General features: G+C 38.3%; 1 long non-coding RNA gene across 1 annotated transcript; it reads right to left on the bottom strand.

The window, feature by feature from the left end:
• Positions 1 to 4650: 4650 nt before the first annotated feature.
• Positions 4651 to 9280, bottom strand: LOC138000007 (uncharacterized). Its single transcript, XR_011123042.1, has 3 exons — positions 9133 to 9280; positions 8991 to 9040; positions 4651 to 5031 (listed from the first exon to the last, which is right to left on the bottom strand). It is a non-coding gene; the product is annotated as an uncharacterized lncRNA (long non-coding RNA).
• Positions 9281 to 12829: the final 3549 nt, after the last annotated feature.

The raw sequence follows: 12829 nt of genomic DNA, 5'->3' as shown, positions 1-12829 counted from the left end.
CCAATAGAAGGCAAAAATACAGGTGGAACTATTACTAACTATTAATATTAGTAATATAAGAATAAAGATGATGAGTGAAATAAGTTTAATACAGCATTTTCAGGTGACTAAAAAAACTTAGAGTGGCTAATTATTTATATGAGTGAAAGGTGATAGATTTAAATTAACCAGGCCCGGGTTGCTCAAAGCATGGTTAGCCCTAACCAGCGTTAAATACCATGGAAACCTATGGGTTTTGATACCTCGTAACCAACGGTTAGCACTAACCAGGCTTCGAGCAACCGGCCCCAGGCAGTGATGTACTTAACACATAGGCCTGTTAAGCATGTTCAAGTAAATAGTTTTGCACAGATAGAGTGCAATTGTGTTCAGGCTTTGCTTCTTCAAGTTTATGAACAGCATCTCAAACAGCCTAACTTTTGAAAGAAATGTGTATTTACAGTATTTAGTCTAACTTTCTGTTGTATTTCTTGAGGATGGAAAAGTTTTGACTCTGTGGTTGTTCTTCAAATGCTTCCTGATTGCAGGAAAAAAATGGTGTTCATCAATATGCTCGTGCAAGTGCCTGCTAGTGTAGCTGCATCTCACAGACCACATTGAAACTTGTACACCACACATTGTTGCTTAATTAGGGGTGGTCTGAGTTTATGTAGTTTGAAGTAGTACTATGATCAAAAAATCAAATCTTTTTTTTCTTTAGATTTCAAAACTATGTTAACCAAACACTAAGTGACCCAAGTTTTAAGCCTTAAGTAATTTCAGGGAAACACTTGTTTATTTTAACTGGGATTTTCTTATTTAATGGTTTCCCATTACTAACTTGAGAGAGCTGGATTGAGGAGAAAATGGCATTAAAGAGTCACTAGTTTAAGAATAGAATGTGTTTGTATGCGACTGAATTAATATGCAGCATGGAAGTTTGGGGCTTTCAGATTTTTAAACTCGTGTTTTGCATACATAATAAACTGTCTTTCCACACTTAAATTTTAAGCTATTGATTAAATGGCGTCACTTTCTCCAACATCCAAGCCACTGAGGTCCAGTCAGTCAGTTTTGAATGTGAATAATGGTGGGGCGAACATGAAATCCACAACTTCTCACAGCATAGATGCCAAGTCTCCAGCTGTCGGCTGGAGACTCCAGTTTTCAGACTCAATCTCCAGCTCTCCAGCTGAGCAAGCAAAATCTCCAGCTGAGCTTGGGTTAACAAATTTTGTAATATATATATCATATAAAATTATTGTTCTACAAACGTAAAACTGTTCATGATCTGAGAAATCGTGAAATCGACGAGAAATCAGCGGCAAATTGACGAGAAATCAAGAAATTCTAGACCCCGGACCCCTTTTCTTCTCACTGCTCGTGTTTGTTTACTCGAAGTGACCTGGGATCGACTTGTTTTTACGCATGCCTAGCGTGACATGTGACGCTCTCTCTCTCCAAGCGTTCGCTCTGGTTAGGCGCTCCATTAAATCTCCAGCGAGCCTCTCCCTACAACTTGGCATCTGTGTCACAGTAGCTCAAAATTTTGCCAGGCAGGCAATAAGGCAGGTTAAGCAAATTCACACTTTCAAAATCTGAAGAAAAAAAGTCAGTGATTTTTTTTGTCATAGTACCTCTTTAAGGTCTTCACCAATGTTTGGGCTTCTGAACACTGGTTGAATATTGTCATTGTTTTGAGATGGCTTGTATGTCAGCTACACTAGCCAACCAGTCCTATATTTGGAATACTCTTGAAACCCCTGATTCCTGTGAAGCTAAAAATGTTGAGAAAATATTCTTGTAATTTAACAAAAATGGTATTATTATTATTATGATTATTCTTATTGTTATGATGATGATGATGATGATGATGATTATTATTATTGTACAGTTTTAGGCCCTGTCAGGTGTGCTGAACTCTGAATTTGACCATGACTGGTTTCAAAACCGTCACAATTCCTCAAATATCACGTTCCATGGTTGTCTGAGCTTGACTTCAACATGCTTTAGTATGTGTATATTGAATTATAATGCATGCCCTATTAAGTTTGTAAAGCATACGAGACAGTGACAAGAAAATTTTGCGCTTTTGTTATAAACATGTAATCGCAATGAGTTCTTGTAATCATGGTGGCCATGTTGCTTGGCAAGAAATGATAACGTGTCACTCCGCTGGGTACTAAACTTTATTATTATGCAAATTATGCAAAAAGGAATTTTCTTGTAGTGCCAATTAACACGGCCGCCTTGTCGCGTGGGTGAAAACCTAGAAGAGACAATACTGAGATCAAATTGAATTACTTGACAATTGTTCTGCTGCAGCTGGAATTATTACATTTCTTTATTTCTTTCTCTGTGCCTCTACCCGCTTTTAGTAGTCTGAACTATTTGCTGGAAGGTTAAAAAACCTGTCAGGTTCAAAACCTGTCAGACTCAGGGCCTTTAAAAAATTGCTATCTAGCCTTTTAAGCAAATAGTATGACTACCTAGGCTTGTCAGGTAAAGGCGATAAAACTGCAGGTCCCCATTCCGACGCACCTCAACAATTTCATATCTGTCACACTTATATCAAAGAGACTAGGAAACGTATTCCTCGGTGGGGTTGGTATATTAAGTTCTAGTGGGAAGACGCTCGTGAAATGCGCGGAAGTATTAGCGACCTCGGGCTATTTCGCGATTAATTCAGTCCAGGGTAAATATAGAGATTGATGATAACGACTTCATGACAGATGTGATAATTTTGTAAACTGCATGTAAATTGTATTTTTTATTGTCAACGGGTAGCTGTTTTCGTTGTATTTTAATATGAACACTGGTTAGAGTCACCGTTTTAGTACATCATCACTCACGATTGGTTTTCGTGGAATTTTCCAACTCGGTTTAACCCGATCACAGCGAGAAATTCGTCTTTAGTTATCAGATCCCCTCGACTCATCAAAATATCAACATCCCGAGAATTTGTGATAATGTCAGCATACTCTATTTTTCTTCTCTTTTGTCTGCGAGCTCTTGTTTCTAATCCACCTTTGCTTGGTCTCTTTTCTCTTTCTAACCAGTTTGTTTTATGTGGCTGGTTTTTCCATGCGCCTTTAAAGTGAAGACTGACTGGTCTTTTGTTCCATATTGTTGGTTTTAATTTATCAACGGCTTTTTCTTGCTTTTGAACCAACAATTTGAGTTTCTTAATTTTCTCTTCCCGAGATTCCGTTTCTTCTTCCTTTTCTTTGTTTGTAGTCTTTCTTTCCTGTCTCGCAGCTCCATTATCCGTCCCTTCGTTGATATCAAATCTTTCATCCTTATCTCGATTGTCCATGCAAGATTGGTCTTCATATATTAAGAAGTCTTCGTATCCACTTGATGTTTGCATAATCCAGGCTTCGTCAACTTCAAGACACAAACTGAAATGCAAACGTGTTGAGCTTTTCTTTATCGGTTGTATTTGCCGTTTGATTCACGGAAAATCTTATCGAATCTTAAGCGGTATTTGTATATCTTCGGCCGAAATCCAAGAGGCCTAGTCAACCAAAGTTTGTGATCATGATTGGTGGAACGACTCAGCTCTCGTCCCAGATTTTTTAGTTACTCTTGGTCCTTACTCTTGGTCGGAGTAGATCTTACTTCCTACTCGGACTTCGTCGCAAGCGAAAATCAGCCCATAATTTGCAAAGACACCGAAAGTCATTTGAAATCATGATCGCGTCTGCTTTATGGCGAAAAGAATGCGCCCAGGGCACAGTTGCCCCTGAAAAGATCGATGTTTTATGTGCATGGCCCTTTACTTTTTGCGGCTCTGTATTTTCCGCAAATTTGAAATTTCCTTTGAGAGAAAATCTGAGGCACACTGAGGCAAAGTGTTGAACTTGAGTTGAATTGTAATTAGGCTTGTTACTGCTATTCGTTCTAAGAGAACACTGGCCACCGTTTATTATGATAATAAATTTGAAAACAAATTAAAATATTTTTCTTGGAGAATGATAGATTTATTCCAACCCACCTGTTACTATCATCGCTTTGGGCTTCATATAATCCATTTCCTACACGTTTTCCTTGCCTTGGGCGGTTTCATTTGTGTTTAGCTTTTCCTGTGCGTCTGGTCTAAGTGAACTTAAAGAAAGGGTTTCTTTCTTTTCTATAAGTCGTTTCCCCATGCCAATGGGAAAATTATTTGCGACTTAAGGGCTTTTGGTGGTTTCGTGTGCACGCAAATCTTTCTACGTTTGTAACGATCTTTTAATTGCGCGCGAAATGCGAGGATAGTGCGCGCGCAAAAACGGCAAAGCCGAACGGGAAGACTGAAGCACCACGATTTTCTTCTCTTGCTGTCAGCTGTCTCCACAGACAAGGAGATATGGTTTGGAGTAGCCATTAGTTAGTCAGCCTGTAGAAAAGACTGAAAAACGTATTGATATTGCGTTTTCGACGTACGAGGAAACAAAAAAGCTGCGTATGATCACATGATTAGGTGGGCTTGGCGAAGGACCACTCTCAAGGAATCCTCATGAGAACATTTGTGCATTTACTCGCAACGACAGGGACTTGGAAAAGAAATGGGTTGTTAGGCATGTGGTACTGAGGAGAACTACTAGGAGGAATTTTAGCAGGCCAGTATTATCCTTGCGACGCCTTTGAACCGGGCAACAATTATAAGAGGATCAACAAACAGTGTAATAACTTTGATACTTTAAGTTTATTATTGTGCTAACATATCCTCATCAGAAAGCTTTAAAACAGAAACGAAATATGGTAAAGAATTTAGACAAAAAATCGTCCAACATATGTGTGTCTTGTGCCAAGACGTAATCGTTACTGCACCATTTCAGCGTTGCTTGACGGCCACAATTTGAAGTAAAGGCTTCGTTTCTTGCATGTGTTTCGACAGGCGTCTGCCTCATTCGTGCAAATCTCGCACTCATCCCATCCGTTACAGGACCCGTGACATCGCGCGCCTTTGAAAGTGCAATCGGCCACACAATTGTCTGTCTCGGATGGGAACCCAGTGGCTGTTAGGCACAGGACAGTGACAAAAACAAATGTCACGACTAAGTTCATCTGAAGAAAGAAATGCATACCTTGTTAGATTACAGTAATTTACTACAAGCGGTCACCAAGGCCAGTGATATATCTGATCTTTTGATCATAAATGATAGTTATAGTTTCGGAACATTGGTGGATCAAAATTACGATCTAAGCCAGGTAATCTGGTGACGTAATTCGGAGGACTGGGGAGAAATATTTTAACGCAGTATCCCACAACCGCGCTCAGCTTTGAATGTTATTTTCGAATTCAACATGGCAGAGGCGAGGTTAGATCTCGCCGGTTCTACTTGAATGTTCATTCAGTAACAGGAAATGTGGGAGACGCGGACTTATCTGTCGAGTCTTGGCGATGAAAATACTGCAGGAAATTTGGAAACAACACCTAAGACCGCGCGCGGTTGTGGGATACGGCGTTAAAATTTTTCTTCCCAGTCCTCCAAATTACGTCACCAGATCACCTGGAGACATAAACTTATGCAAAGAGAGAGAGAGAGAGAGAGAGAGAGAGAGAGAGAGAGAGAGAGAGAGAGAGAGAGTACAGTCACCCTCTGAAACACACGACATCTGCAACTGAGACAAGATCTGTCGTCTTGAGTGTTTTGAAGTTGAGGAATATAAATGTAGGGTAAACGTGCGACACACGATTTCACGGTGATGATAACATGTGACATCTGCAAATGTCAAATGAACCGGTATCACGGGTCCAGGCATCGTGAACCCAATTAGGCTCATAAATCTCCAGAACGAACACCCATGGAACATGCAAAGTACTTGCGCGTTGTCCACGTAAACACAAGTCAGATCAATGGCGAGCATTATGGAGGATCTTAAAAAAGATTGTGAGATTTTGTATCTAAAAGTTAAGTAGCCACCAGGAGGATGCGATCAAGTATGATGAAACGAGGAGCGTGAGCTGCCCATGGGCTCTTGCAGCAGGAATAAAGCTTGATGATTAACAATTATTCCACGAGCACGCGTTGGATATGAGATAATAATTAGTCAACAAGGCGTTTTGCGCCGAGTTGGCTATAATCATCTCATATCCAACAAGCGCGAGTTAAAAACGCCCACAAATTATGTATGAGTCTCCCCTACTTTATGTTGTAAAAAAAACAAAAGAAAACTGATGCGTACAGTTACTGATGTGTAATAGCTCATATACCATGATGGCTGAGCCAATCAAAACTCTAGAATTGTATTATGCAATGATCTAGTTTTTAATAACAGAAAATGTATTTGCAAAAAGAGTTGCCGGAAAGCATATTCCTTTTTTGTTACATCTATAGGAACATGGCTATTTTTTAAAAGGTCGTTTCACAAGTTGGTACCTGGCCAAGCATAACTTCCAAACTCCGCCTCAATCAGTAGTCTCCAACTAATAACATATTGTAAAACATTGGAGCGGTTTTCAAGGTGTCGTAAAACAAACACCAAAGTAATTCGACCAATCACAGCAGGTGCAAATGGCGCAATGAACCAATCCAGATTCGTGGCAATTCCATGTAAATTGCCCAAAGCGAGGGGAAAATCGCGCGTGGAAGTTGGTGTTGCTTTTCCTTCTCATTGGTTGATAAACTGGCGCGAGATTTTTAAAACAATCACCAAGCGTAGCAATTGCAATCGTGTAATATTACTTTCCAGGGTTGGTACGCTTGAAAACCCTTGGATTCCGAAAGTCCGATTTCAAGGCCTTGAAAAGTACTTGAAATGGATTTTTGGTCATTTTAAGTCCTTGATGTTTTATTGATCAAGATCGAAAAATATTAATGCTTTGAGGTCTTAAAATAAAAAAAAGCCTGTGAAAACAAATGTTCAGGTAAACAAAGTATAACTTTCTCGAATTTTGCTTGGTTTGTGGTAAATTCTTACTAAAAAAAAGTCCTTGAAATTTGAAAGTAGGGTCCTGGAAAGTCCTTCAAAAGTCCTTGACCTTTTTGGCCTTAAAAAGGGGTACAAACCCTGACTTTCGACAGTCATTTGGAAACTGCTCTAAGATGGAAAAGCAATTAGTATACCCTCTTGGAAGAAAAACATGGCAGTTCATTTTTATTGAACTTAAATACTCGAAGTAATACTATAATGAAAACTGATGTAATGCACGTCGCTTGGCATGAACGTTTTCGATAATTAGATAGCCAAATGTAACAGTTTTCCACCATGCAGAGTTGAAACACTCTTTTGTTTTGAATCGACTGTAACTCAACCCACTGTGTGTTATACGCTTTAACGAACCCGAGCATCTATAAAGGCACTGCGCTTCAACTTTTAAGCTGAGACGTTCGACATGGCGACTAGGTAACAGGCTATTTGACAACTATTCATCGAAGTGCAGGTGGCCAGTGGTGGATATCCACTGACACTGAGGTGAATAGTTGTGTTAGTATATACTAAAACAGCGAGAAAATGAAGCACAAAAAGATGATAATAATATTTTCGGACGCAAATCCCGCGCGACTTGCTCGGAGGTGAATTAGCAAAGGATAATTCCGGCGGAGTTTGAGGAAACAATCCGAGAACGCCTTCAACGCTATCCACTGTTTTAGTATATACTAATTCAATATATCTATTGTTTTCACAGCTGACAGCAGCTGACTCACGAAAGTGTACTGTGCAAATTGGAACACAGTATCTCCATGCATATCACAAGGGCTTTTTGCAGTGGGGGTGGATCCTGAGAATCGGCCAAGATTACTTTACTGTACATCTGACTTCGCATTTTGAGTCAGTTTAATTCTAAAAGGACAACAAAAGCATCCATGAAATAATGAAGCGAACGAGACCGCTTTCCATGCACGCCAATTTTTTAAAAGCTGTTACTACAAAAAGGTTTCCATAAAGTTGCAATTGCGAAATAGTTGCGTGATCTCAATCCACGACAGAGTATTATTAACACAGCTGTGCTGTCAATGAAGGTAGCACTATTATTGTTTTGTTTTCTTCGCCTTGAACAGACGAATAACTAGTAAATGAAAACATGCGAGGTGTGCACTTAATATCTCAAGAAATGGCGCAGTGATTTCTTTCTTCTACTTGTGCATCGATATATTCGCCACATCCAACGACACGCTTGGTTTTTTATATCGAGTAGTGATAGGCTCTCCGTCTTTGGCCGTCTTATGAAAGTAAGGTCCTGCCCAGGCTTCACGACGGGGTACGTATGGAAACTTTAAATCCGCCTCTCGTTTCAGTCTTCGTGATAAGAAGAGATGGAGAGAATTCCTTCAGCTTTCTTTGCAATTATCGTTTAAGCTCCCTCCATTTTTAAAAAACTAGGGTAAATTAAACAGTTAAACTTCGTCGTTTTGTGGTTTGATTCCGGTTTTTGCGAAAAACGAATACGTTACTTACAAGACAACCAAAACCGAAACTAAGTAAACTCGAGTTACAAAACTTGTTTGTCTGTGCAACAGAAATAACCTTGCACAGCGGAGATATACCCGAAAAGAAGACATTAAAAAATAATTAATAAACAGAAAATCCTCAAGCCAACACATGATTCCTCGCATAAAATTCCGGACTGACACGAATGGAGCATGAAATGTACAGTCATCATTCGAACATCATTTGCGTTACAGTCTAAGGCGTAGTGTTGGGAGTCGCTTGTCTACTCCTCGTGCCAAAATCTAGTAAAACTAATTCAATATTTTTTAATCACAAATAAAGAGATAAAGAAGAAGACCACGATCAACATAATTTCAGATTTAAACAATGCTATGGGTCGAGAATAAATCCATACGAAAATTCTCTTTTCTGTTTTTCGTTACTTGTCGTCGGAGGTCTCCTACATTCTCAATCTTGAAACTGATTCGGATTCGGTTGAACAATATTTTCATATTGTGTTAGAAACACGTAAAACCCTTTGAATATTGTTTCATTATGAATATAAAGCCAGTAAAATCTTCTTTGAATTTGGAACAATTAATTGTTGCTAAGATATGTGATTATCAAACCACTAAGGAAACTTTTCTTACCTTATTTTAACAGAGGACTCTTTTGCGAACCGTTTGTAATAATGAACCAGCTACAAAAAGACAAGCGAGGGACTAATTGGTCAGATTTGCAATGCTGTAATGCTAAAAACGGACTCTGTGAGAGGCAAGAGACACGTTTTACCTTATAATTGCTTTAAGGCCGCCTTTCGTTTGGTGTCGGGTTTCGTAGAGTATATTCTTCGTAGTCTTATAATGGCTGCTTTGAACAAAGGACATGCGCTACTTTGATAATTAATATCGAAAATGGCACTTTTTGTTCAACAGATGACTTTATACACAGGATGATGACGGAGGTAAAGATCTCTGCAGACGGATAAAGCGAGAAACTAATAGAGTTAATAATCGCAGGATCCGGTTATCGCAAACTAAAATGACATTTAGTTTGGTTGCGAAGAAAGGCCACTTTATTCGATATTAAGAGGGTATTTGCCGAATTCTCAATTTTTTATGGAACTTTTTGCATAGTTGAATACATTTGACAAGTGCGCGCGTAATTGTACCACTTTTTACAAACAAATGCCAAATTGTGTTTTAGCTGCGTCGCGTTACTTTTATCAGTTGTTATATAACCATAATAAGTCAAGTACTCATCTGGCGTTTACTTTATAAAAACGACACTTTTTTGTGAGGCACTTTAATTAATCTAGTTTCTTTCGTTGAGGATTGTTTGTGTCCATACGTTTAGTTTGTTGTCACGACAACGAGATTACGGTTTGCTTTTTTATTTTTTTTAAACTTTTAGGAGCTAATAAACACGTAATATCAAACCTTAACATCATCATCATCATCATCAGGTCGAGCTTACTCTTAACCCTAACAAGAAACCTTATTTTGATTAAAGGGGGGCTGAATCATGTCCTGTTTTCAAAGACTCACAACCATGACTTTATAAACTTCCTTTTTAAAATTGAAAACTATATATTATAGAGTTTATAAGATAAGCGTGCAATGTTACTCATTCATCATTGTACATCATATTTGGATACACACGCGGAAAATCATAAAGCTGAAATCAGGAGATAGCGTTTTCTCTAACCTATAAGATAACAAGTTTTAGTTAAAGTACATTCCACCCCACAGTAATAGCTATCCTATCAGCTATTGTTCAAAAATCAAATTAAGAGAAAACATAGCTACCTTTTAAAGCTGTAGAGATTAAGTACATGACTTTATCCTCCAGTTCAGTTTTCAAGGGAAAAACTTGGAACTTTTACTGATATAAAATAAATAGTTAAGTTGTACTGTAGTAAAGCTTTTTTATATCTAGGGAATAAGGGAAGTGTCTTCCTTTGATCGGCTTCTTTGACCAAACAAAATTAATTGAAAAAAATAATTGCTTAAAGTGATATACTAGATAAAATATTTTGGGGGCTTGATATTGCTTTGTTTCCTTTATTTTCATTCTAGATCAAATGACACGGTTTTTCGAAATATTTCAAAACATTGATAACAATATGAACGAACTCACGCACTGGTTCACTTAAAAGACAATGGTTTCTTCGACACCTATCATCACGTACTATTTTTGCCAAACAAGGTAAAAACTTAAACTCCTTTTACACACGCACAAAATAAGCGCGGCACTCCAAAATCGTGGCACAGTACCAACCTTGAAGGGCCCAGAACAGGTGTCTAGTACGCCTTCTGTTTGTTTTGTTTTCACACGAAAAATTTACCGTGCTTTGCCCAAAAAACATGAATCATACTGTGCCGAGATTTCGGAGTGATTGGCGTGCCAGATTTTTGAGCTAGTGTAAAACGGGCTTCATAAAGGATCAGCTGATTTTCGACACAGTATCATTTGTACGACTACTGATTGAATAATTGAGTAGGCGTTTTAATAGTCAGTGACTTGAGCGTTTCGATAAGTCCTCCCGCGTAAAGGTGTGACTAAAGCAACTCCAATCTCACTGAAGTTGTTTGCTACTGTAACAACTCTATTATTGTGAACTAAAACTGTTTTTGCTTAACAACTACAAGTGAAACTGAATCCATGGGAGTCGTTTTTTTCCAGATATGTCTAACATGACTCTGAAAATATTGTACTGTTTGTCACCAATTGGCTGAGTTATGCAATTATTGGGTAGAATGTCTAAAGAGGTAATTTTGTCAAATAATTGTCCCGTGATATCGAAAAGAATCAACAACTGAGGCCTTTAAGGGTATTTTCCTTGAAATGTTAGGCCGCCCCTCAGCTAAGACTTGCTACATGCTGTGCACCTGTACATTTTCGTATCATATCTGATTTTTTCCATATCCTGAGGCTAAAACATTTAAATGCAAAAGCCATCCTTGCTTCATGGAAAAGCACTTAATCAAACTGGTGTTTGTAAATTGAAAAGCGTCTTTCACACAAAGTATTGAGAGGGATTGTATACCATTTCCGCGCGGAAAGTAACAAAATTTGCAACAACGAAGGCCAGATATGCAGTTTTCTTCATTTTTTTCCAGTGGATATTTGTTTTCTATCATTTTAAATGGCATTTCGGATAATTCGGACCTTTGTTTGCCTAGACAAAAACTTTGTTCAGAGGATATCATTGTGGGAGTAAAAACGTGAATGGAAATCTGTACTGATAAAATATTGATCATCCACCTACGACAGTTGTCATTCGGTTACATTCATATTCCTAAGTGGATTGTTATAATTAATTGCACGCGACAGGAAATTACAAGCCGAGTTAGGACACAAAAGATGAAACGATACACACAAGAGAAAAAAAATGACTTAACAATTTGTCAAAATATTGCATTCATTTCATTATTTTAATTTTCGGCTACTCATACTGATCAGTTGCTCAATATGATCGATGATGAGTGTTTAATAATTTTCTTCCTTAAAAAACATTTTCAATGGAACTTCGAACTTTCGTTAATTTTTTTTCACTCTCTAACATTCATTACTATACACGATCAATATTTTACCATCCTGTTTCAAGATATATATATATACTATACCTATGTGAAAGGACTTTCAAGACGTTTCAAACGTCGAACTTTACATGTGCCGAATCTAATGCACATGAGAAAAATCTATTGTTTTCGCTCATTTGCATTAGGTAAATTTCGACGCTTGAAACGGACCAAAGTGACAATAAAAAACACCAAGTTATAACAAGCAGTTCACTGCAGAGAAAGGCCCGGACAAAGGGCTTCAACATCCGTTCGATTTTGTTGAACGATGCTGACTGCTTGGGTAGGCAAACAGTTTCAACACATCATCAACATTTGATTCAACGAAGCTTCACGAAAGACCCGGTATTGCTCAAGTTGCAGACGCGGTTGTTGCTATGGATACGGACATGGATGCGTCATTGAGAGACCGATTAGTGCGCAGGCGCATACCCAGCAATTGAGAGTCTCAGCACCGACGACGAGTACGACTACGAGTACGAGATCTGGAAGCAAGTTCTAAGGAGCATGCGCAAAATCTCAAACTCGTAGTGCGACGAGTTTCTAGTGAAAAGTCGTAGTGGGAAAACGAGTTGGACCGCCGACCGTAAAGTCGTCTAAACTTACTTTGCTGGTTTTAAATGCGCTTTAGAAGATTGATACAGACATTAAACAATATATATATATATATATATATATATATACGTGTAATAAAGTGGCTAATGCCGTTAAACAGTGCTCAATACACTTTTAAGTGTAGAGCTTTGAATAAGAAGATATAACGAAGAGACAAAATTCTCTGTTACTCCGAGTTTCGTGCTCACGCGTGAGCACGAAACTCGGAGTAACAGAGAATTTTGTCTCTTCGTTATATCTTCTTATATATATATACATATATATATATATATATATATATATATATAGCG

The sequence above is a fragment of the Montipora foliosa genome, chromosome 4, assembly GCF_036669935.1.
Source record: "Montipora foliosa isolate CH-2021 chromosome 4, ASM3666993v2, whole genome shotgun sequence".
Classification (NCBI taxonomy): Eukaryota; Metazoa; Cnidaria; class Anthozoa; order Scleractinia; family Acroporidae; genus Montipora; species Montipora foliosa.
The sequence above is the reverse complement of the archived record's forward strand: the minus strand, read 5'-3'. Positions and strand labels throughout refer to the sequence as shown.